Raw genomic sequence first — 25,509 nt, 5'->3', positions numbered from 1 at the left:
TGATACCCACTTAAAAAGAATCAAACATCCTAATACAAAATTACTGTACACCTAGTTTTCCAAAAAACAAATACATATTTCTGATTCATTAAACTGTCTTTTACTTTAACACATAATAGTTCCCAGTTATTAATGATAAGCAAGGTTTCCCACACTTCTGTTTCAGAGACTTTTTAAAATAAAAAGCATACAGTTGTGGACAGAATAGAAGGAAATTTCTTTTTAGTGCAACCTCCAGGTGAAAGCCAAACTTTTCAGCAATCACCTTAAAAATTCCACCTTTTCTAGTTGAGCTAAAACTCAGTCCTGGCAAAAAAAAGTCAAAGGAGAAAGGTAAGGTAAAAGGAACACGGTTTTTAAATTTTAAAAAGGAAAAAACAAAAGCACTGAGAGTGGGGATAAGAAATGGGAAAAACATACCAATTTCAGTAACCATCTCTTTGCCCTGTCCACTTTCACCCTATGCACCTAAGCCCATTCACAACTCCACTTGAGCTCTGACCATCATCACCCTTCCCCAAACACTTCCTCAGATAATAAAAGGCTGACCTTACAGAATCTTTTCCTTATGTACTAATAAGACAAATGAGATTAGAGGTAACAATGCAGCTAACAGTTGCTGGCTCTTAATTTCTGAAGGATTAAAAAAGGGATCCCTGGGGAGGCCTTGATCCCAAAATATACTTCTTTAGATGTACCAAATAAGCCTAATTACCTTCTCCACGAGGATACTGAGGAAACCTATCTCTTTGCTATAGCATGGAGTCATTCCAGCGGATCAAAAGATGACAGGACAAGAATATTGTATGGAAAAGAGAAAGGAAATGCTGTTCTCACACTGGATGAGCTAAGCCATTGTGGAAGAACTTCACAGAAACATTGCTGACGGTGACAAATTAAAGGCACAGACTAAGTCCCCAAGATACTGATAAAGCTCAGCACTGCTCCAACCTGACTGCTTTCTACATTGTTGAAATTCCAGCTCCCCTAGCAAGCAACCAACAATAGCCCTGGGAGCTGAATTAAACAGGCTCCTGAACTCACACCTGCACCGTCCCTTCCTCTTCCATCTGAAGTAAGCCCTTCTTTGATGGGGGATGGGGGAGTGAAAAATTACAAGAACAAATTCAAAGAGGTATGAGAATTAGCAAAAAGAATAAAGTAAGAATTCCATGTATGTTACTTAGAGTTAAGTTTTCATATTACTTCCCTTAATGAACGTTGTGAGCATTAAATTTTGAAAATTGTTTTATTAATATATACAGTGTTCTTCTTCAAAACACTGGTTTTAAGAATGTAAGTTGTTATTACTGCCCTTATGTTTCTAAAAAGTGTTTCAACCCCTGGCGGGCTGGTTGTGGGAAGTTTTTTATCTTATGGAGGTCAGTATGTCTATGGCAGAAAAAGTGAGCTTCATAACCCAATCTTCAAACTCTAGCCTTGTTTGAGTCAGTAGCAGTCTTAAATGCTAGTTAATGTACTGCTATATACCAATATCCTCAGGTCCAGTTTCAGGCAATTTAAAACAAGAGGTTTCAAAGTTCATTTTATATCAGGGAGTTAGGGTTAACCCTAACCCATTTCCAATTAAGCTTTAACTAAAACCAACTTTTAAAACAAGTAATTGTAAAGTATATACGATGGTGAGACAGATCAGCCTGACATTAGGTAAAATCAACTTATATCTCACCTCATTATAAAGATATAACTATTTGTCAAAGACTAAACACATTTTATTGGAGAAGGAAATGGACAAAGGAGCCTGGCAGGCTGCAGTCCATAGGGTCACTCAGAGTTGGACACAACTGAAGCGACTTAGCAAACATATTTTATAATAATAATTCAGCTCTGGCATAGTTAAAAACCAGTCTATACAATCTTCCTAAGAAGGAAATTTACAAAAACAAAAAGCCTTTAGACATCAAGGATGAGTTTCATCCATTTTTATACTTTTTGGTGATCATGCAACTACTTTTTAAGTTATGCTAGACAATTATGAAAACCACATTTATTCTTCAAGGTTTCTAGGATACTCTTTTAAATTGCTCCTTCAGTGTAGTAAGTCATGTCCTAGAAACCTGAAAGCTACTATTGATGCAGCTTTTCAAAGATACACAAAAAGAAAATAATTTAAAGAAAACAAAAGACTCTGATTCTCATTATCTATGCTATCATCTAAGACTTGACAGTAAGTTAAATGGCACTTTAACGTTCAAGTATGTTTTCAATTGTGTAATTAACTTACTTTTGAGCTTGATTTTGTGATTAGTCCACATATAAAAGATCAACATTATGAAACAAAAAACACACACACGTCTTTTTCTCTAACATTTTAAACTTTCAGTTAATTTCAATTAAAACTGTTCTATGCATGCAGTTGATATTCAAATAATCACTACATGAATGCCAGGTGAATCATTTTGTAATTCACCTGAAAGGAAGAGCATCCTCCAAGTAGTATGGTTACACATGTGTGTCCATAACTAGCTACTGCTAGAAAGAAAAAAAAACTAATCAAATTCATCTAACTTATTAGACATAAGGGATATACAAGGGATAACAAACTTTTTCTTTCAAGCCATAGTCAATGAAACACTGCTAACCTGTATGATTTAGAGAGGATTCTTAGTATACACAACCCACTGCAGTAAAAATTTGAAACTGTCTTGGCTTTTGGCCAAAAGAATTCAGTCACTAGCAAGACCTGAAATACCTCATAACAATCTCATCTAGAAATACTAGGGCACATACCCCAAGATCAAATGATAAAGCATTAACAGAAGACATGAAATAAAGTATTAGGGCACCCATTTTGAATCTCAATGACTAGCCACAGTCTACGACTGCTCAATTAATTTCAAATAGGGTGTTTATGTTTAAAAGAAAGTACTCTTGATTAAACATCTTAAATGTATTTTATTCAAATTCTACATGTTTAATGTTTCCAAAGGAGTCTGAAACAGCACTGAATTTTAGTATCAGAAAAATGAGTATTTAGTGTGAGAAACGTATTAGTAACCTGTGTCTTCAATACAGTTTGAGCTTTCTTAATTCAACGGATGCTGTTTTTAAACACTGCTCCCTAATATTACCTTTCACTAAATTGCCAACAAAGGACATATTTGATCTCTACAATAGTAATCCTAAACATTACTTCAAACAGCTACTAATTTAGGTTATAATTAACTGGCTTGACCTATCAATGACACTGGTGAAGCATCAACACAGAGGAATGGGAGTGACAAAGTAAAAGCCACTTATAGCTAACTGTAAAAGGTAAATCAGGTGGAATTTTGAACAAACTGAAGTTAATATTCACCTCAGGTTGATGCAGTGTTGATAATCAGAAGATCAAGACTTAGTGCAGAACTAGAATCAACAAAGAGCCTGTTGGACCAGCTGGGGCCCTACACATCTGGCAAGCTTAAAGAACAACAAAAAAAGACTTGAATCTTCAGTAATTAAAAAGATAACATGGTACAGCCCACAATCTAGCATTCGAGCTACATGTATGTCATGTGAAAAGAGAATCCTCTTCCAAAGTCAAAAAGTGATTCTACTTTATGCAGATTGGTTACTGCCGTTCAGATTTAAACGCACCTTCGTGATATGAATACAGGAGGATGTTGCTAAACAAGGCATATGCACAGCTGCAGTCTTGGAGACCCTGTGAAGATACTTCATTCATTTGCAGGTATTACCCCAAGTTTCATAGCAGCAGGGGTTACTGGCTATGCGGACTTACTTTCAAATCAAGCTCTGGGTTCAGAACCAGCCAGTCTGTGCCTACGAGCTATACAAAATACTTAAACCTTTCTGTCTGTTTAGGCATTGGGTTGTTATGAGGATTAATCATATAAAAGTCTGTGCCTGGCAAATAATATTGGCTGTTACAAATATTTGCTGAGTCTTCACTTGCTGGGTCACATGATATAGCCACCTTCAAAAAAAGTAACTTTATAGTGATGCTGATAAACACATAAAAGACTGAGGACCAAACTATATTCTAAGCACTTTACACATAAAAACTCATATGGTTCTGATAGTATTATTCCCAACATTTTACAAACCCAATTTGTTCAGAGTTGGGTTTTTATGATTTTATATGATTTCTTTCTCGAATAGAAATAAAATTTCTTGTACTCTGATGACACACAAAAGTGCTGCCCAGTACTGCTAACCAACTACTTTGAGATGGCAGAGATTAAATAGCTAACAACCTGCACAGGCTTAAGTGTAACAAAAACACTCAGGCACAAGAGACCTATTTCAGGAGGGCTCACAATCTCAGAGGTTGGGCCCTACCCTGTATTTGGGTTTGAGGATGGTGTGTAGGAGGTGGGCTGATGCTATGTCCTCTTAGTCTCAAAAGACATTCTGGTTTTACAAAGACCACATCCACACTTTAAACGTCACTGAGCAGAACCTGCATTCATACCGGTGTAACATTATTGAAAAGGGGGTTAGAAATAGCAAAGTGTGCAATATCATTTTCTCATTCATTTTCAGAATGTAAAACATATTCTGAAAATACAATCTATCATGCAAAATAGTTCCTAGATGTCTTATGATCACCTGTGTCATATGTCTACCAACAAACATTTCCTTATAACATATATGTAAAAAAGCTGCAACTTACTGAATGCCTCATAACCAACTATCTCAAGAGCTCAAATTATGTTTAACATTCAAAATAGACATACCAATTTTTTTTCTTTAAAAGCAACTATTGCCAACATTTTTCAGTCACTTAAGAGTTTTAAGAGCAGAGACTGAACTCTTTGGAAAAAGGAACACTTAAATATAGCAAAAGTGGCCTTTTTTCCCCCTGGTCTTCCCTCTGCAAAGGTAATCTGCTCAATTTAAGCAGAGGAAAATGAGTTACAGTGCAATTACAATGCAGTGGAGACTTTTAGATATACAAACTTTATACATTCGCTCCAAAAGTAACTTAACCCTATAAATGAATGGGTCCTATAGCTTACTTTTTTTTTTTTTTTTTACAAAATACTCAAGCATCTTATTTAAAAATGACAAATTATGAAGTATTCTTATTTTACTCCCTTTAACAATCTAATTAGAAGTCCTCCAAAGCCCAAAGTAGGATGAACCCAGCATGGTGCTGATGCACTCCATTCCAAGAAAAGCAACCATTTCATACTACTAAATCTAGTGTCATAACATAAAAAGTTCATGCACCTTCCAAATGGAGCTGATTCCTACCCCCCAAATCTTATCAACTCCCTCACCAAACTTGCATATAAATTCCCACTCAAAGCCTCTTGGTTGATTTAAATTCCTTTTCTCTCCACACCACTCCAGCAGGTCAATTACAACAGCACATGTGCCAAAGAAATTAGTGGTTTTACTCACGCTCCCATTTTAAACGGGCACCTACTTGCAATTAAATCTCTCCAACAAAAAGTTTACCTGAGGCCATTCTTGCTATTTTACTAGAGGCCTAGCTTATTCTACCTGTCTCTGTGGTCTTGCCTCAGCCATAATGGCATACTTCCAAACAGCCTGGACGCCCCCAAACACCAGCTAACCGGACCTGCAGCCAACTCTTGCCTGTCACCCCGGGCAGGAAGCACAACCTAACATGTATACATTTGTAGGGGTGGGGTGGGAGGGTGTGTGTCGGGGGGATGGGGACACAGATTACAGGAGAAAGGTTTGATTGAATACTCTCAACTTGGTAACAGAAGTGTTTTTTTTTTTTAACGAGGAAAACAAACCAACACTTCCTCCCTTACCTCCACCTTTTTCCAAGCGCGGGAACCTCCCAACCCTCCTGGAGCGCACCTTCAGAGCTTAAGGTCCCTCGGATCCCGAAGCTTCGGCCAGTTCTTGGTTTTTAGAACTCCCCGTCCTCTGGGAGAAATCAGAGGACGCCCGAAAGACTCGGGCCCACCCCGCGGCGCCCGGAGATCCTCCCCTTCAGGTCCACTTTCCTCGCCCGAGGCTCCCGTTCCAGTCCCGGAGGGAGAAGGGTTCACCTGAGGCCGCAAGGGCAGCCAATAGGAAAGTCCCCTCGGCCCTGCAAGTCGCCGCAATCCAACCCCCGCGCGACCCCCTTAGAAGGGTCCCCGCAGCCCAGCCCGCGCGGGCGCCTGCCGTCCCCGCCGCGAGAAGCGGTGGAAAGGCCGCGCCTTCTCTCCCCTCAGGATTACCTCGCAGCGCGCAGCCGGCTTTGTGCTTCCCTCCCTCCTTCTCCGCGGCCGCCGGGACTGCAGCGGCCGCGCGATCCTCCACCGCCGCCTCTTAAGCGCCGCACGGCTCCAGAGGGGAGGGCAGAAGGGGAGGGGGCGTGAGGAGGGAGGGACCTGGGCGCCGAGCCCTGAGAGGCAGGAAGCCGCGACACCTGGGTCACGATGCTTCTAGCTCTCGCTCTCCGTTTTCAAAAATACAATTTAAACCCCTCTCTTTCCCCTCCCGCCCCGCGCCCCCGCGACCGTTACCGGCAGGGCGGCTCACGCTCTGGCGGGACTGGCCGAGAGCCCCTCGAGCGTCCCCTGGCCCCGCCCCTAAGGCCCCGCCCTTAGGCCCCCAGGCGCCTCTGGCTCCACCCCCACAAGCCCGCCCCTCGCGTCCCCCGAACGCCCCTGGTCCCACCCCTCGGGTCCCCGAGCGTCCTGGCCCCGCCCCTCGGAATCACAGGATGTTCCTGACCCCGCCTCCTCAAGGCCCCGCCCCCAACGCGGCCCCTCGGGCCCCTCCAGAGCCTTGGTACCGCCCCCCACGGCCCCCTCCTCTCCCGCCCGTACCCAGTCTCTAAAGCCGCGGCCGCGGGGCCCTACAGGCCTGGCCTCTGGGAGGGCCTGGTGCGGGGCAGCTGTCTGGCATCTCTTCAGCGTCCTCCTCCAGCTCTACAGCTTCGATCCGTTGCGTGCCTTGCGGGAGGGTCGGAGGAGTAAAAGACCCCGACGGAAGCTCGACCACAAGGGATAGGAAGGGCGCCTTGGAAATGCCGCCCGCCCAAATCTGAGCAAGGCGCCCCCCTCCCCCCACCGCCGGCCACACTCCTAAGGTTGAGCCACAGCTTTCAGAGTCAACCTCGGCCGCCTACACTGGCTGTTGGGTCTTCAGCGGGAGGCCACTGCTAAGGTTCAACCTCCGCACGCCCCTCACTGGAGGGGCCTGGGTGTTCTCAGCATAGTTGCTTATGGGGGCGCCTCTTTCCCCCTACTCACCTCCACAGAGGGACAGGGGCTCTCTTTTATCAGCTCCACATGTACGCCTCAAGGGTCTTCACCCCGAATTTGGCCCCTGGCCTTGAGACCTTATGAGAGCTCATCTCTTGGAGGTGAAAAGTCAAGTCACTGCCAGCCTTGAAAATGAATTCGGGGCCGGGTAAACTTTGCAGGGATGTGGATCCATCCACAGGTGACACTGGGCCACCCACCCCCCGCCGCCCAGACAAGACCTACCCTAGAAATAGACCTCCCAGCAACGCACACCTTTCTCTACCACCCACGGCTTGCACCCCTCCCGCATACGTGTCCTGCACGGGCACAAATCCACTCCCAAGCCCACCCTCTGAGCGACATTCTGGTTATTCACGGTCTCTTGGGTCAACCCCACCCTAACACACAACAGCAAACTTCATTCCCCACCCTTATCTCCCTTCTTTTCCAAGGCACTGGCGACAGGCCACTTCATTTCCTTCCTCCTCTGCAGACTCTTCTCTTCCCCCTCAAATACTTCGTGCCATCCCCCTCATCTTCATCCCCTCCCTCTTCCCTAAAAATGTGCTAATTAAAATGTAGTTTCCTCTTCCCACATATAAAGTGTGGAAAATGAATCTTGTCTTGGCAAAAACTGTGATTCATTTATCCTCGCTTTCTCTCTCCACTGGACCAAAGCTATAGAAATTTTAGTCTACCACCATCTCCCATATGCTCAAAATCTAACCATGCCTCATGGTTTTTAAATACCCCTAAAGGGCGGTGGGGAAGGCTTCCTGGCTTTGGGGAGAAAATATTTAGAAAACGCTTGGCCTGTCATTTTATTTGGCATTTTAAAATATCTGCAGTATTTGAGAGAGATATTGGGAGTGGCTGGATGTTTTTTTGCATTTAGAAAGCAAGAAATGAAAAAAAGCTTGGCACGCATCAAGGTTAGCCTGTTTATGAATAGCCCCCCAAAAGTGTGTTAGGGGTACATATCAGACAATAGTCTCCACTGCACAGGACGTTTGCCTGTCACAGATCTAGACCTCCCCCCGCCCCAAAGGAAGACAAATTAACATAATCCATTTTAAGCATGTCTGATGAGCAATCCTTCCCGTGATCACTCCATTTCCCACAGTTTCTGGACAAAATGGATAAAAGATTTGCTTACCCGCTTAGGATGCAAGGCTTTCTTGTGTCCAGGGCAGTAGACGTGTGCGTCTTCTAGGTGTGGATTCTGCAGTGCTGCACAGAAACCCACTGCAGCCTCAGACCGGCGGCAGCGGCGGCTTCTCCCAACGCCGAGTAGTAAAGTGTGTGACTCTGGTAGAGACTCCACAATTACCATTAGGCGCTTGCTTATGAGAGAGGAGGCGGAATCTTTCTTAAAGGAATGGGTAGTGTTTTTCCTCTCCACTATTGCTTCATGAGAGGCTGAAAGGGTGGAAGCAGGGAGTTTTTTTGGACTGAGTATGGCAGTACAGCTGTGGGAGGTCAAGGTTAAAATTAACTGGGTGATCGAGGGACCGATTTAGTGTGAGTCAATGAAATGCTAGAAGCATTGGTTTTAAAGAGCCCTGCTAACTTCAAGCTCTGGGGTCCATGGCAAAAATAAAGTGATGTGCCTTGAAACTGACTAGTACTTTGTGTTAATAATTAATTTCGAATCATTGCTTTAAACTGATAACTCTACAAAGGGAGGTTATTTCATATTTAATACAAGAACATGAAAAGAAAAATAAAACACACAATTGGGAACAAGAGTCAAGTCTTACTAATGCACGCATATCTGCTATTTCAGTGAATATCAGTATTAGAAAATATTGTAAATCAATTGTACTTCAATTAAAAAAAGAAAAGAAAATATACTATTGACAGATCAATCTGTACTTATAAAAACTATAATATTATTTATAGAAAAAACAATAAAAATCTAATGTAAGAAAATAATAGCTGGCTATTATGCTATTTCAGTGGCAATTCAAAGTTCAGCAAAATTAAGGAACTCATAGGTAGATTACTTTAAATGCGTCCAAATTTACTATTTACACTATTAGAATGTGGTGTGTCCACACAGGAGGAGAATGAGTCTGCTTTATAACTTTAATTTTTATCTCAAATAATATTCCTCAATTTAAGCACTGAACATCTGAGATTTTTTTTCTTCAGTGGTAAATGAGGAGGTGTGGTCCCAAAATATGAATAGAGAAAAATATGAAAAATATTCTGTGATTGATGATTTTACACAGCTTTTGTTAACTACCAGTGATCTTGAGCAGGTAAGTAAACTTTTTTGTTCCATAGTCCCCTATTTTTTAGAATAAGGATGTTGCATTGAAATTTTCCTTTAGCATCCCAAAATACTATGATTTTTATGACAATTAAACGTTTATATTTTTGTTATTTGATGCATGTGTATTTCACTCCACACTCTGCTTCTCCTGAAAACTTAGATTAAAAATGTCTTTATTTTAAATGTATAAGCAGAGCTTATTATTTACAACTATTCCAAAACTATTTTGCAAATCACCATATTGTTTTTGTAAAGTGAAAAAACTTAATTTTATCTGACTTATGATTGTGTACCCAATTATGACCAATTTTCCTGCAGCAGAATCCTACAATATTGCTAAAAATACTGACTGACTGGAATACAAAATATATGTTTAATAACAATTGGAACATCGTTAAAAAGAACTGGTACATCATCAGATGGTAGAGTTGGAACTGAGTTTAGAGCTCACCGACCCCAACTCTGTAATTTCACAAGTGGAGAAAATGGAAACCCAGAGAAGCAAAATGGGGGCTCAGGGAAGTTAACTCAGTCTCTACTCTTCACATACACCACCCCATGGACTGTATCCCATGAGGATCCTCTGTCCATGGAATTCTCCAGTCAAGAATTCTCCAGGGGATCTTCCTGACCCAGGGATCAAACCTGGGTCTCTTACACTACAGGCAGATTCTTTACCGTCTGAACCACCAGGAAGAGCCTTCACACACACAGCAAATAAACAACATGTATGAACATACACTGTTTCACAGACCCACCCTGGGGCCTGAGCAAGACCTGTCACAACAACAACAAAGTCTTTCACTCATTTTGTGTTCATGTAGTATAAAGACATATCAAACAAGTGCTCGTAATGTGTGTGAATATTAACACAAATATTGCCTTCAGGCTTGGAGGTGTTTATGCTGGAAAGTAAAGAAATTTGTCCCCAGGGAATTTTTTTTTAAGTGACCTCTAAGGAAATTCACAACAATTATTTGCAAACTCTGATTCATCTTCCACCCAAATGATAGGTCCCTGCACTTCTTTTCTTGCATCCTTTGGTGCCTCAGTTCCCTTTTGTCTAGATCCTCAAGAATGCCTGTGAAGAGGAAAAGTTCATTTTGGAGCCAGGGAGGGGAAAGTATTGTCGAAATTTAGTTCTGACCTTCAGAGATGCTTTTTGGAAGTTGCTTTTGGGGCTAGAGTCTAGCATTTTTTCCTTAAATCCTCATCTGATGCTCCTCGTAAGAAACCTGGCATACCTCCCTAGTTTCAAGGGGGGTATGTTAGCTTATATTAGCTTATATTAGCTGACAGAGCAAACTTGGTATTTTGTGTACTTAGCAAGACAATTTATCACTTACATGTTTTTTTTTAAGCCTCCCATGGGGAGAGATGGAGAAGGAAATGGCAACCCACTCCACTATTCATGCCTGGGAAGTCCCATGGACTGAGGAGCCTGGTGGGCTACATGAGGTTGCAAAGAGTCAGAAATGACTTAGCAACTAAACAACAACATAGAGAATTGAAGAAAATTAGTTGCCCAGTTTCTTCATCTCTTTTTATCTTGCTCTTCTGCAAGGAAGGCAGTTCGTCTATCAGGTGCTAATGGACAATGAATAAAATGGCTGTTATTTGTATAATTCAAAGCAACCCCTCAAAATTAAATGCATTTCTTTGTATCTTCCCCAAAGTACTGAGCATAGTCTCTTATATAAAGGCACTTAATAGATACTCTAAAAAATGAATACACAAATTAATGAAATGAATAGCCCCCCAAAATATCCAGAAACTGATTACAAAGTGTTTTTGTATGTTTGTAATTTGCATTGTCTAAAACAACTGACTCCATTCTCTACCTCCTTTTTCTCTAACACAGTCATGATCTAAGATAAACAATCTCCTTTCTGTAGAGCTTTTTAGGCATGCCTGATTTGCATTCTCCAATTAAATTGTAGCCACAAATCACTACATGAACTCTGGGTAGATCAAGCAGTAGCCAAGACACTCTCTGCCAAGAGAACAGAGGATTAAATTTCAGAATTCCAGTGCTCTAGTTCTAGTTGTGAAACCAACTGGTTATGTGACCTCAAACAAGTTTCTGGACATGCTTGTGCCTCAAGTTGAACCATCTTTTAAATGGTGGTGGCGGATGTTAAGACCTGCCGTCCCTACTTCATAGGGTGGTTATAGAATTCAAATGATAATAAAAGAAAAAATGCTTTGAACTTTTCAAAGCACTTTGTAAAGAAAAGGTGTTATTATAGACAGATGTATTTAAAATCAATTATCTAGTTCAAGGGACTTTACCCTAAACAACCTGTTTTACTACTTTACTAGTTCGGAAAGCAAACAGGTTTATCTCTTCCTGTATGTGCGTGCACACACACACACACACACGTATGCACCCTGCTGCTCCCAGTTTAACAACTTCTCAGTTTTGATGCTTTTCCCTTGGGCTGGGAAATAGCATCTGTAAAATGAAGAGCTAATAATTTGTATAGAGAGCCCTCCACCATCATTTCCCCCAAAATTCACATTTTTAAAGCTCTCAGACAGAAAAGTAAACTCAGAGAAGCGCAACAGTCTTTTCATACTTCTTTATGTCATGTATTCTGTCCGTGGGGTTAGATGAACCATTCATTCGGAAACTTGGCCATGCTACATACATTTTGATCACCCCTTTGTGCCAAGAGAGTGTGGAAAGTATTCAGGGAACAGAGGGGGAAGGACTGACATGGAACTCATGCTAATGAGTTCCCCACTCCCCAGGGAGACATAATCAGAGTGATACTCAAGGATGTATCAACATATTTTAATAGTACTATGTGACCATATGGTTTATTTTAAAGGAATTGCCTCAGTTAAATGCCTGACAGTTTCCTATACAACTGCTTAAGTAACCAGGCCTGATACATCTCTGTAACGTTTATAAAATATCACCCTCAGAGTCTTCCCTTTTTCCCCAAAAGGTATTTATTGTCATTTATTCATTCTCCACTTGATGAGTCTTTTAAGATTATCATGCGATTAGTCACTAAGTTGTGTCTGACCCTTGAGACCTCATGGACTGTAACCTGCCAGGCTCCTCTGTCCATGAGATTTTCCAGGCAAGAATACTGGAGTGGGTTCCCATTTCCTTCTCCAGGGGATCTTCCAGACCCAGGGATCGAACCCTGGTCTCCTGAATTGCAGGCAGATTCTTTACCGACTGAGCTACCAGGGAGTCATCATGGCTAAACAAATAACTGCTAACACACAATGGCTAAACAAATAACTGTAATACACAAAAAACTAATAAACAACTACTGTAAATAAGATATTCCAATAAGAGCCTCATACATAGTTAGGTTAAAAAAAAATCAACCTACACAAAAAATCAACTTACCAGTTTCTGTGTAGAGAACACAAAATGAATACAAAATATGGGCTTCCCTGGTGGTTCAGTGGTAAAGAATCGCCTTCCAATGAAGGAGATATGGGTTCCATCCCTGTTCTGGGAATATCACACATGTCTCAGAGCAACGAAGCCCTTGTGCCACAACTAGTGAACTTGTGCTCAAGCCTGGGAACTGCAACTACGGAAGCCCATGCACCCTAGAGCCAGTGCTCAGCAACAAGAGAAGCCACTGCAATGAGAAGCCCAGGTACTGCAACCAAGAGTAGCCACTGCCCATGCAGCAACAAAGACCCAGCACAGCCAAAAATAAATAGTTATTTAAAAATTAGCACAAAGTATGCAATTGCTATGTTAAACCTAAAATACATTGTTTATTATCATCACATGCCTTAAGATTTCGGGACCAGTCTTTAATGTATATATCTGAATTACATGATCTTAAAACTGAGTGTTTTATTGAGGAAACCAGAATTGAAAGACACACGTGTACCCCAATGTTCATTGCAGCACTGTTTACAATAGCTAGGATGTGGAAGCAACCTAGATGTCCATCAGCAGATGAATGGATAAAAAAGCTGTGGTACATATACACAATGGAGTATTACTCAGCTATTAAAAAGAACACATTTGAATCAATTCTAATGAGGTAGATGAAACTGGAGCCTTATTATATAGAGTGAAGTAAGTCAGAAAGAAAAACACCAATATAGTATACTAACGCATATATGTGGAATTTAGAAAGATGGTAACAGTGACCCAGCAAATGCAAGACAGCAAAAGAGACATAGTCTTTTGGACTCTGTGGGAGAGGGCGAGGGTGGGATGATTTGAGAGAATAGCACTGAAACATGTATATTGCCATATGTGAAATAGATGACCAATCCAAGTTTGATGAATGAAACGGGGCACTCAAAGCCACTGCACTGGGACAACCTTGAGGGGTGGGTTGGGGAGGGAGGTGGATGGGGGGTTCAGGATGGGGGACACATGTACACCCATGGTTGATTCATGTCAATGTATGGCAAAAACCACTATAATGTTGTAAAGTAATTAGCCTCCAATTAAAATAAATAAATTAGTTTTTTTTTTAAATTGGTGTTTTAATCCTTATGGCACTATTTCTAGAATGTGATCAGGAACTATGTGCAACAGAATGACTTAGAGTGTTTCCTAAAATGTGGTTCTTGGACTCTATCCTTGAATGAGAATCTTTTAGGCTGTGGCCCTGGATTGAGGGTTTTTACAAGCATTCCAGGTGATTCCCATGTACACCAAATTTGAGTACTGCTACCCTACAGAACGGAGAGCGCGATGGCACCCCACTCCAGTACTCTTGCCTGGAAAATCCCATCGAAGGAGGAGCCTGGTAGGCTGCAGTCCATGTGGTCGAAAAGAGTCGGACACGACTGAGCGACTTCACTTTCATGCATTGGAGAAGGAAATGGCAACCCACTCCAGTGTTCTTGCCTGGAGAATCCCAGGGACGGGGGAGCCTGATGGGCTGCTGTCTACGGGGTCGCACAGAGTCGGACACGACTGAAGCGACTTAGCAGCAGCAGCAGCACCCTACAGAAACAAGACAATGTAGAATCTCTGAGATAGGATGAGTGAAACACAGGTGGCTCCTTTTTTATTATGTGAGAAGGATTCAGAGAAGGACTAACCCTGGCTCCACTCTTTCTACACTGTAAACTTGGGCAAAAATTTTAATCTCTCTAGATCCTAGTCCTCATCTGTACAATTATTCCTGTTTGACCATGTTGTTGTGAGGATTGACATAACACAGGCAGAGTTTCTATTCTAGAGCCTGACCCGGAATGGAACTTCATATATATATATATATATATATATATATATATATATATATATATATATTTATTCCTTCTCTCTTTGTTCAAAAATGAGTTTCCAGGTGGTTCTTCTTGTCCAGTGTTTTAGTATGCTTGGTAGGGTAATATGAGCTAGTAGCTTAATGAGAGCTAATACTTCCAGTACTGATGGTGTGCCAGTGCTAAATACTTTATATGCATTACTTCATTTCATATACACAATAATCCTTAAATATAAGGATTATTATTATTATTTTCAGTTAAAGCAACAGAGGCTGATAGAGGATAAGTAACATGCCCAGAATCTCAGAGCAACGAATTAGCAGAGCTAGGATTCAAACCCAGGCATTCTGACTCTAGAGCCTAACTGTTCATTATGCTGTATGTTTTGTATATTCTCTAAGTGGCTTAGATTCCAAAATAGGAGCCAATCTCTTGGAAGGAATAAGCAACTGCAAAATGGAGTTTATAAACCTCCCAGAAATACAAGCAAATGAATGTCATTCTTTGCCTATCTTAGAAGCCTTTGCCAGTTGCCTATAACAGAGCATGGCACCTAGGAGGTGTTCAGAAGTGTTAAATAGATGTAAGGCAGACCTTTCACTGGGCTTCCCAGATGGTGCTAGTGGTAAAGAACCCAGCTGCCAATGCAGAAGACATAAGAAATGAAGGTTCAATCCCTGGGTTGGGAAAATCCCCTGGAGGAGGGCATGGCAACCCACTCCAGTATTCTTGCCTGAAGAAACTCATGGACAGAGAAGCCTGGCAGCTACAATCCACAGTGTCATAAAGAGTTGGACATGACTGAAGCTACTTAATACACACACACACACAGACCTTTTATCAGCATACTATTTAAGAAGCTGACATTTCTAAGCCCAAGTTTTAAATTTTCCAGAATTTCTAGATCAGCTTATATTCTGACATAACACAAGTCACTAAATTTCAGAGCTACAAGTAATCTTACCATTTGCAACAAACAAATGCACTTGTGATGAACTATGCACCAATTTGGCACTTAGAGGATTATTTAAAAAAAAAAAAAAAAGACATAGCTAGCCTATGCCCTAAACATCTAGCTGGGAAATGAAACACAAATGCATGAAGCAACCAGATTGTAAAATCACCACATATGAGATAATAAATGTGAAGCTACTAGAAAATAGTAAACAATCAATAAATATTATCACCAATAATATATTATCAATTATTATCCATAATATTATTTTCTTTTTCAATAATTATTGGTCTAATTGCTATTATTTATTAACACTAAGAAGAAATAATAATTGTTATAGTAGTAGTAGTGTAAGTTGCTCATTTGGGTCTGACTCTTGGAGATCCCGTGGACTGTAGCCCGCCAGGCTCCTTTATCCATGGAATTCTCCAGTCAAGAATACTGGAGTGGGTAGCCATTCTCTTCTCCAGGAAATCTTCCCGACCCAGGGATTGAACCTGGGCCTTCTGCTAAGCAGGTAGATTCTTTACTGTCTGAGCCACCAGGGAAGCCCAATAATTGTTATAGCTACCATTTAGTGAGTGATTATGTGCCAAGTTTTGTGCTTGGTGTCATATATATATATATATATATGTGTGTCTAATCAATCCTGCTAAATAAGTACCATGAATTATATTTTTTAAATGAGGAAACTGAGACTGAGAAAGTTTAAATAACTTGCCCAAGGCACATGTTTGATATGTATTCCAGTGCGTGCAAATGTTCTAAGTCGCTTCAGTCGTGTCTGTCTCTTTTTAACTCCGTGGACTGTAGCCCACCAGGCTCCTCTGTCCATGGGATTCTACAGACAAGAATACTGGAATGGGTTGTCATGCCCTCCTCCAGCAGATCTTCCAGACTCAGGGATAAAACCCATGTCTCATGTCTCCTGCATTGGCAGGCGGGTTCTTTACCGCTGGTGCCACCTCCAGAGTCAAAGTAAACAGTATACTTGGAGAATCCACAAAGAGTTAGGGAAGAGAGAGATCAATTTCTGCTGGAGAAAACAGGAAGTATGAACAGCCAGAACTGTGACGGGGAAAGGATGGAGCAGGGGGGCCTTTGGTGATGGAGGTGGAAGGAGCACAGGTGTGTAGTGAGTTTCCTGACACAGGTCACCCAACACGTTGCTCAGGCCATGCTCATGGTGATGGCATGACTTGGGTCTCTTCACTGAGCAGACAGGAGAGTATGAGGAATGTTGGCCAAACAGCAAGTAAACCTCTCTGCCTGGAATGAAAAGTTTGTGTGGGGCAAAGTTAGAATTTATGTAGTCTCCAAACGTGACTCTGAAAACTCAGCCTTTGTTTACAGATAACCGGTTTAAGTAGCCCCACCTCCAGTTGGGATCCGGAAGCTCCCCTGAAAGAGGGCACAGCAATCCACTCCAGTATTCTTGCCTGGAGAATCCCATGGACAGAGGGTCCTGATGGGCTATGGTCCATAGGGTCACATAGAGTTGGACACAGCCGAAGTAACTTAGCACTCACGTACACACCACCAGTTACTTTCCATTAATACACTCACTTATTTTCATTCATTGAGACAATAGCATTTATTGAACTCCTATTATGTGCCAGACACCTGATGCTAGGGTTAGAGCAATGAATAAAGCAGGCAAATATCTTTGCACTCAGGAAGCTTTCATTGTACTGAGAAAACACAGATGTTAACGTGTAAACAAGTTGACAAGTCAGGTTATTTCAGATGCTAAAGACTAGAAAGGAAATAAAACAGATCATTGACAATGACTTGTTCGGAAGGATGAAGAAAGCCTCTTTGAGGAGGTAACCTTTGAGCTGAGACCCAAATGACCTGAAGCTCCCAGCTGGGGAGAAAACCAGTTCAAAGGTTATGAAGCCGGACAATCTTGGTATGCCTAGGAGATTGAGAACAAAGGACAAGGCACCCAATAGGTGGCGGGAGTGTTTGGGTGGGGAGGGCGGCTGAATCTTGTAGTTCTGGTAGATCAGGGTGAGTTTGACTTTTAGGAGGTTTCAAGCTAAGGAGGGGCTTTCCCTGGTGGCTTAGATGGTAAAGAATCCGCCAGCAATGAAGGAGACCTGGATTTGATCCCTGGGTCAGGAAGATCACCTGGAGCAAGGAATTGGTACCCACTCCAGTACTCTTGCCTGGAGAATCACATGGACAGAGGAGCCCAGTGTGCTACAGTCCATGGGGTCACTAAGAGTCAGACACCACTGAGTGACTAACACTACTACTACTACTACTACTTGACATGGATTGAGGCCAGAGTGCATGTGGCGGGTAAGGGAAGGGAGGGAAAGAGAGAAATCAACCGAGAATAATCTCCAAAACTTTGACCTGAGAATCTGGGTGGAGAAGGGCATCATATCTAAGACAGAGGAGACATGAGAAGAAAGAAAATGACAGGCGAAAAGTGAACACTTCTATTTGGTCGTGTTAAGCTTGAGATCTAAAATTTTCCTGTACAGTTATTTTTTCTGTTTGTTCATCATTAATTTCCTCTCCATTGTTGTTGTTTGGTCACCCAGTTGTGTCTGACCCTCTGAGACCCCATGGACTGCAGCACGCCAGGCCTCTCTGTCCCTCACCATCTACCAGAGTTTGCCCAGGTTTATGTCCATTGCATCAGTGATGCCATCCAGCCATCTCATCCTCTGATGCTCTCTTCTTCTTCTTCATAAGAATCTTCCAAAGAGCAAGAACTTTATATCTTGTTCATTATTTATTGGATCTCTAGAGTCAGAACACTGACTGATGCAGAGTAGATGCTCAACAGCTATTGAGATTTGTTGACTCTGGTTCAGTAGTTCTCAAACAAACATTAAAATTACCTGGGAAGCTTAGAAAAAGTTTACTATTAGTCCCCACCTGAACGTCTCCCCACCTGAACTCTGGGATTGCACTCAAGAAACTGCATATTTAGTCGGGACTATAGATGGGCAGTGGGATAAGGCAATGGCAACCCACACTAGTACTCTTGCCTGGAAAATCCCATGGATGGAGGAGCCTGGTAGGCTGCAGTCCATGGGGTTGCTAAGAGTCGGATGCGACTGAGCGACTTCACTTCCACTTTTCACTTTCATGCATTGGAGAAGGAAATGGCAACCCACTCCAGTGTTCTTGCCTGGAGAATCCCAGGGACGGGGGAGCCTGGTGGGCTGCCGTCTATGGGGTCGCACAGAGTCGGACACAACTGCAGCAACTTAGCAGCAGCATAGATGGGCAGAGATCTACAGTCTAAACCAGTGGTTGAGATATATTAGCATTCATTCAAATATTTACCTTAGAAACCACATTTCAGCACCATTGCAAAAGACTGAAAAGTATGGCTTTAAGAATTCAATAGTTTTCTCAAGTGAAGTTAAACTTTAAAGGTTTTTGAGAGAAAACCATTGAAAGACTCATGGAGTCACTCTTACCTCACTTGGCTTATATGCTCTCATTGGAGACCAGGAAATGGTCTCATTGGAGGGTCCTTCATGTGAAGAAAGATGGTGACCTGAATGTGGGGACAATCCTCTTCCACCACGTCTCCAAAAGGCATGTCCCACACCCATTTACGGGCTTGTGAAATGCCTTTACTTGGTGATTATAGTAAATGTATGTTTTTGCCTGCACAGCATCTGTTCCCTTTTCTAAGAATGTCTCAGTCCTCTGTGGAATCTTGTTTCACCCCATTGCTGCAGTCTTGGCACCCTTTCCTTTCCCTGAGCAAGGAATTGGCCTCAAGCTGGACCAACCAGATGTTCTTTCCCTCGCATTTAAATATTGAGTAGAATGACACAAAAACTTAAGGAGATCAGAGTTCATCTTGAAGGAGGTCCCTGAGGAGAGTGTGATTAGATACTGCTGCAAAGATCTTGCTTGACTTGGCTCCTGTCCTTCCCAAGACCTGATTCTACAGCTTTCCTTCAATTTTATGAGCCGTGAGCTTATTCTTCCAATAAATTCCTTTTGTCTAAGTTAATTAGACTGGTCTCAGTTGCTTGCAATATAACTCATGACACGGCAATTAAAAACCTTGAGATCTATAATTCAAGGTAAAGCCTTCAAACCAAATCCTTCCTGAAAACAATAACACATTGACCCAAGTTTTCACCAAAATCTAAATGTCTGATAGCAGAGTCTGAACAAGCAGATGAGAGTGAAAGCTCTCTGTGGCTTGACATCACTTCTACCACTGAGGTAAGAAAGAAAATGATGGCAGGGACATGACTCATTAACTCCACTTTACAAATTTTCCCTGAATTTACACATGAGATAAATACCTTGCTGGAAACTCTCAACATTTTTATTTCATGGTTTCTACTCAGCTCTACCAGCTCCTGAATTTCTGTCTTCAAACTAAACTTTCAGAGCAATTCTTTCCAAAGCAGGGCACAATTACTGGGACACATAAACCTAAAACATCAATTTATGAACATGAGAACTCATGATATTAAATTTAGTTCTCATTTCCTTCTGTGGCCCTCTAGGGGGAAAAAAGAACATCCTGTCCTTTTAATCATTTGGGTTAAATCCCAGTCATTTGTTGACCTCTCCCCTCCCCACATTTAAAAAAAGACCTATAACTCTTTAAGACGCTGAAAAAATGAGTAACTTTTGTATTGTAAGCAAATTTTTTGGAACAAAGTTTCTCACAATCTCATTTTTACTGACTGTTGAGATTAAGCCACAACAGATAGGATGCTGAACAAAGCCAAGCACATGCTGAGTGTGAACCACACCCAGGAAGGATAAGATAAAATAGATAACCAACAAGGACATACTGTATAGCAGAGGGAACTCTGCTTAATGTTATGGGGCAGCCTGGATGGGAGGGGGGTTTGTGGGAAAATGGATACATGTATATATATGGCTGAGTTCTGCTGTGCACCTGAAAATATCACAACATTGTTAACTGGTTACACTCCAATATAAAATAAAAAGTTAAAAAAGTTTTTTAAAAACACATTATAGTTTACAGGGCTAATACAAATGAAATCTAATCACTTGCAGACTATACGCAGTATAGTGTTCCTCGGTCATGTATAGTGTCTGACTCTTTGAGACACCATGAACTATGTAGCCTGCCACGCTCCTCTATCCATAGGATTGCCCAGGCAGGAATACTGGAGTAGGTTGCCATTCCCTTCTCCAAGGGATCTTCCTGACCCAGGGATCATACCTGGGTCTCCAGCTTTGCAGACAGATTCTTTACTGTTTGAGCCACCTAGGAAGCCCATATGCAATATAAGTGGAGCTCAAATGTAAAGAACAGTATTGTTAATTTAAGCATTTTTAATTTTAATACTGGTTGCTGTTTGTGAAAAGCAGCCATAACAATATATGGCTCTAAATCTGTATAGTCTGCGTGGACAATCATTTTCCTCTTAAATGGGAGGAAGTGGATTACCACTTTCATTATTAAAACATAAAACAGTATTACAAGCATTTTTGCTTGTAATTTTTGAATTGCTGAACTTTGAATTTTTAAATTGCTGAACACTTACTATATTCCAGGTACGATTCAAAGTGCTTTATAATATAGATATCTATTTAATCTTTACAACAATCCCACGAGATATTATTCTATTATTTTCCTGTTTAGAAACAAGGGAACTGAAAAATTAAGTAATTTGCCTATGATCACAGAGTTGGTAAATGGCAGAGGTTGGGTTTGAAATCCAGACAATGAAAGGACCCCAAAATCTGTTTTCTCAATCCCATCTCTCACCACCTTCCAACACTACTTGGCCAATTAGTGAAACAGCACCTGGTTTCTCCTTCTGCCTGTACTCGAGGCCCTTCTAGCCCTCATTTTGAATGTTTAAAACTACATTTTGAGAACTACCTGAACCAAGTAACCAAAATAAATAGACTTTCCAGATGCCAATTTGGTTGGATGTTAATTAACTGAATGGTGAGCCTTTCCAAGTGAAAGAGGAAAATGAAAATGTTGACTTATAACTTAACATTCAGAAAACTAAGATCATGACATCCGGTCCCATCACTTCATGACAAATAGATGGGGAAACAATGGAAACAGTGACATACTTTATTTTTTTGGGCTCCAAATTCACTACAGATGGTGACTGCAGCCATGAAATTAAAAGACGCTTGCTCTTTGGAAGAAAAGTTATGGCAACCTAGACAGCTTCTTAAAAAGCAGAGACATTACTTTGCCAACAAAGGTCCGTCTAGTTAACGTTATGGTTTTTCCAGTAGTCATGTATGGATGTGAGAGTTGGACTATAAAGAAAGCTGAGCGTCGAAAAATTGATGGTTTTGAACTGTGGTGTTGGAGAAGACTCTTGAGAGTCTCTTGGACTGCAAGAAGATTCAACCAGTTAATCCTAAAGGAAATCAGTCCTGAATATTCATTGGAAGGACTGATGCTGAAGCTGAAACTGCAATCCTTTGGCTATCTGATGCGAAGATCTGACTCCATGGAAAAGACCCTTATGCTGGGAAAGATTGAAGGCAGGAGGAGAAGGGGACGATAGAGGATGAGATGGTTGGATGGCATCACTGACTTGATGGACATGAGTTTGAATAAGCCGTGGGAGTTGGTGATGGACAGGGAAGCCTGGCGTGTTGCAGTCTATGGGGTCACAAAGAGTCGGACACCACTGAGTGACTGAACTGAACTGAAGCCTTTCCAGCAGCCTGGACAGAAATTAACTCAGATTTTACATTAAGTAAAATAGTATAAATTTAAAGCTCTAAACTAAGTCAAGTCTCCAATGCATGGGCAGAATCTTCAGATTTCAAATTCCCTAGGTTTCTAAGTTCTTAGAGCTGATTTGGGATGGGGGGATGGGTGGTGAGCTCTCACAGAAAGGGGTCCTTTCTCTGATGTGTGAGTTTTACTTCTTTACCAGAGAGATAATTGAGAGACCAGACTGGGGCATACATCTCCAGGCAACCTGGGTACAGAGTGAAGAACACTAAACAGCTTATTCTCAGACATTCAGAGGCTCTGCAGATACAACGTAATTTCCTGAGCCCGTCTCCCTGCAGTCTGACCATGACACAGCATGCTTAAGCCCAGAAGGTGGGTAGTTTCTCTCAGATTCTTTTTTTTTTTCCTTTAAATGAATTGATCCAATCCTGGATCAATTAAAAAATTGATTCAATTTTTTAAAGGAGTACCAGAATTTTAGCAGGATGTACCTCTAATTGGGCGTGGCTTTTGTTTTTTTCTGGGAGTATGCCAGCCCCTCTTCTCTCATGTTATTACTTTCTTTATGTACAACATTAGCACTTTTATTACTGGATTAGCAATCCAAGGCATTAAAAAAGAGAGAGAATGTAGGGTGACCACAAATGGTCCTGCCCTTTGTGCCTTTGCTCTTTGAAGAGATAGGAGGGGAAAAAAGGAAGTGATGGGAGCAGAAAACAAAGGCATGACTCCTTGCCTCTAATCTTGTATTTGTTGTGGAATATCAAAGGCACAAATAAAGGAGTGCAGACATACCTCAGAGATATTGTGAATTCTGTTCCCGACCACCAAGGTAAAGCAAATACCACAGTAAAGCAAGTTGCACAAATTTTTTGGTTTCCCAATACCTATAAAAGTGTGTTTACCTTATACCTCCATCTATTAAGTATGCAATAGCATTATGTCTTAAAAAAAAAAAGAGTACATACCTTAATTTAAAATTACCATATTGCTAAAAAAATGCCAACCATTATCTGAGCCTCAATAGTAATCTTTTTGCAAAAGTAACATCAAAGGTCACTGACCCCAGATCACCGTAACAAATATAATAATACTGAGAAAACTTGAAATATTGGAAGACTTACCAAAATGTGTCACTGAGACTTGAAGTGAACAAATGCTGTTGGAAAAATGGCACCAATAGGCATGCTTGATGCATGATTGCCACAGACTTCAATTTGTTGTGGGGGGGAGGTGCGGGTGGAAAACCTCAGTATCAGGAAAGTGCAATAAAGCAAAGTATGTCTGCAAAGGGGTTCAAAATTATGTAGAAAAAGTGCTCAAAAGGCCACAAACATGGAAGTAGCTGTGTTCAATGGAAAGGTCAGTAGAAGGATCAGCATGTTGCTTGGGTTCTACACTAGTTTAAGGAGTCTCAGCTTCTGTTTCCTTCTCTTAAAATGGGTGTGGGAGTCAAATTATACATTTGCAGACTTCGAAAGGGACTCAGAGGTCATTTGATCCAGCCTCTGATCCACTATAAGAATTTTTTCTACAGTATTTTTGACAGAAAACCAATCACCCAACTTCCCATGAAAGGGCACTTGTAACCTCTTTATTCTCCTTATACTGAGCTAAGTTCTGTGGAAGTCAGGAGTTACATCAGGACTTCCATTCACTGGTGGTGGTTCTTTTCTTTGAAGTTGTGAATTGGCAAGTTTGATGGCTACAGAGATAATACAGTGCTGTGGAAAGAGAATCAGGTGAGCCTGAGCCTGGACCCCATATCGAGCATTTACCTAGCTGTGAAATCTTAACCAAAGTTATCTTATTTTATGAGGAACTCCAGTCTAATGGAGAAATTGCAACCTACCCTACAAGTTTGTTGGGGGAATTAGAAATAATTTATGTAAAATGCCTTCACATTGAGAGTGCTTTTTAAAAAGGCTGTTAAAAGGATTATTTTCTTAGAATATAATAAAATCAATATTCACTGAAGCCTGAAGAGTTTGTGGCATGGTTTCATGCCCTTGTTACAATGGTTTGCTCTGAAATTTTCTTAGCTTTCCCCCTTGTTCCAGTCATAAAAAAGCAAGCACTTCCTATATGTTTCAGTGCATTTCCCTTCTCAATAAATCTTCTCTTCTATGTACGATTAGAAAAGGAGGAAGGAGCTTGAATGTGGCCTTAATGAAATTAAAATTGTATGTGCATGTATGCTGACCAATTAGGAAAAAAAAAATCCACAGTAGAGGTAGCATTTAATCTTTACTTTGAAACATAACAAGCTTTTGAGTTTCAAGCTGTAAAGGAATCATTTGCTTCTGAAATAAAGCATAGTTGCTAAAATGTGCACCAGAAGGAGAGATTGTGGCAAAACAGAGAACATGGTCACTTTCCTGAGGTGAAAGGACTTCTGTGAATTTAGGAGTGAATTACCCAGAGTCGTGGATCCCACAGTCAATCAAAACTTCTAGAAAGTTTCCTTCGGAACAGAAGCTTCAAAGTGTCTCCTCTTGAATTTGGCCATTTAACTGTCAAAAATTAAAACATATGACTCTTTGACCAAGTAAATCCACTTAAAATATACTATGTGTGTTGTGTTAAGTTGCTTCAGTTGTGTCTGACTCTTTGAGACCCTATGAATTGTAACATGCCAGGCCCCTATGCCCATGGGATTCTCCAGGCAAGAATACTGGAGTGGGTTTCCATGCCCTTCTCCAGGGGATCTTCCCCTCCCAGGGACTGAACCCACATTTCTTATGTCTTCTGCATTGTCAGGTGGGTTCCCCACCTGGGAAGCCCTAAAAGACACTACCCTACAGAAATCCTGTACAAGCATTTTAATGAGATAGTTATAAGGATGTCCACTGCCACGTGGTTTCCAATAACAAACAGAAGAAACAACAATCTAAATCTTTAAACAGGAGAACAGTAAAACCAGTTATAATGGATCTGTAAAACAACACTCTGTAGCATTGAAGAAGCATGATATTGACCTTGATATACTAATCTGGCATGATGCCCATGATATATTGTTGAGGGAAAAAGTAGGCTGTAGAATAATGGACTGAGAGTAAAGTCATATTTGTATATATACATACATATGTATGTGAATGAATTCATATTTGCATGTGTAAATAGTTATGGCTGCTTGGTGGCTCAGTTGTGTCCAACTCTTCGTGATCTCATGGACTATAGCCCA

General features: G+C 41.2%; 1 protein-coding gene across 20 annotated transcripts in view; it reads right to left on the bottom strand.

Moving 5' to 3' along the window:
* Positions 1 to 8,533, bottom strand: part of ADD3 (adducin 3) — a 132,323-nt gene extending 123,790 nt beyond the window's left edge. For 4 of the 20 annotated variants that reach the window (XM_086378938.1, XM_086378954.1, XM_086378946.1 and 1 more), the window contains exons 1-2: positions 6,174 to 6,491; positions 5,806 to 5,874 (exon numbers count right to left, since the gene is read on the bottom strand). The gene's annotated coding sequence lies outside the window, so the exon portion shown is untranslated. Of the gene's footprint in view, positions 1 to 5,756; positions 5,875 to 6,173; positions 6,492 to 8,343 lie in introns of those variants that run through there. The other 16 variants (XM_086378935.1, XM_086378951.1, XM_086378942.1 and 13 more) reach the window with 5 other exon arrangements.
* Between the last annotated feature and the right edge of the window lie 16,976 nt (positions 8,534 to 25,509).

The sequence above is a fragment of the Bos grunniens genome, chromosome 26 (genome assembly GCF_055505025.1).
Source record: "Bos grunniens cultivar Pamir isolate PY7600 chromosome 26, Bosgru_T2T1.0, whole genome shotgun sequence".
NCBI lineage: Eukaryota > Metazoa > Chordata > Mammalia > Artiodactyla > Bovidae > Bos > Bos grunniens.
Note: the sequence above shows the minus strand (reverse complement) of the source record. Positions and strands in the feature narration are given on the sequence as shown.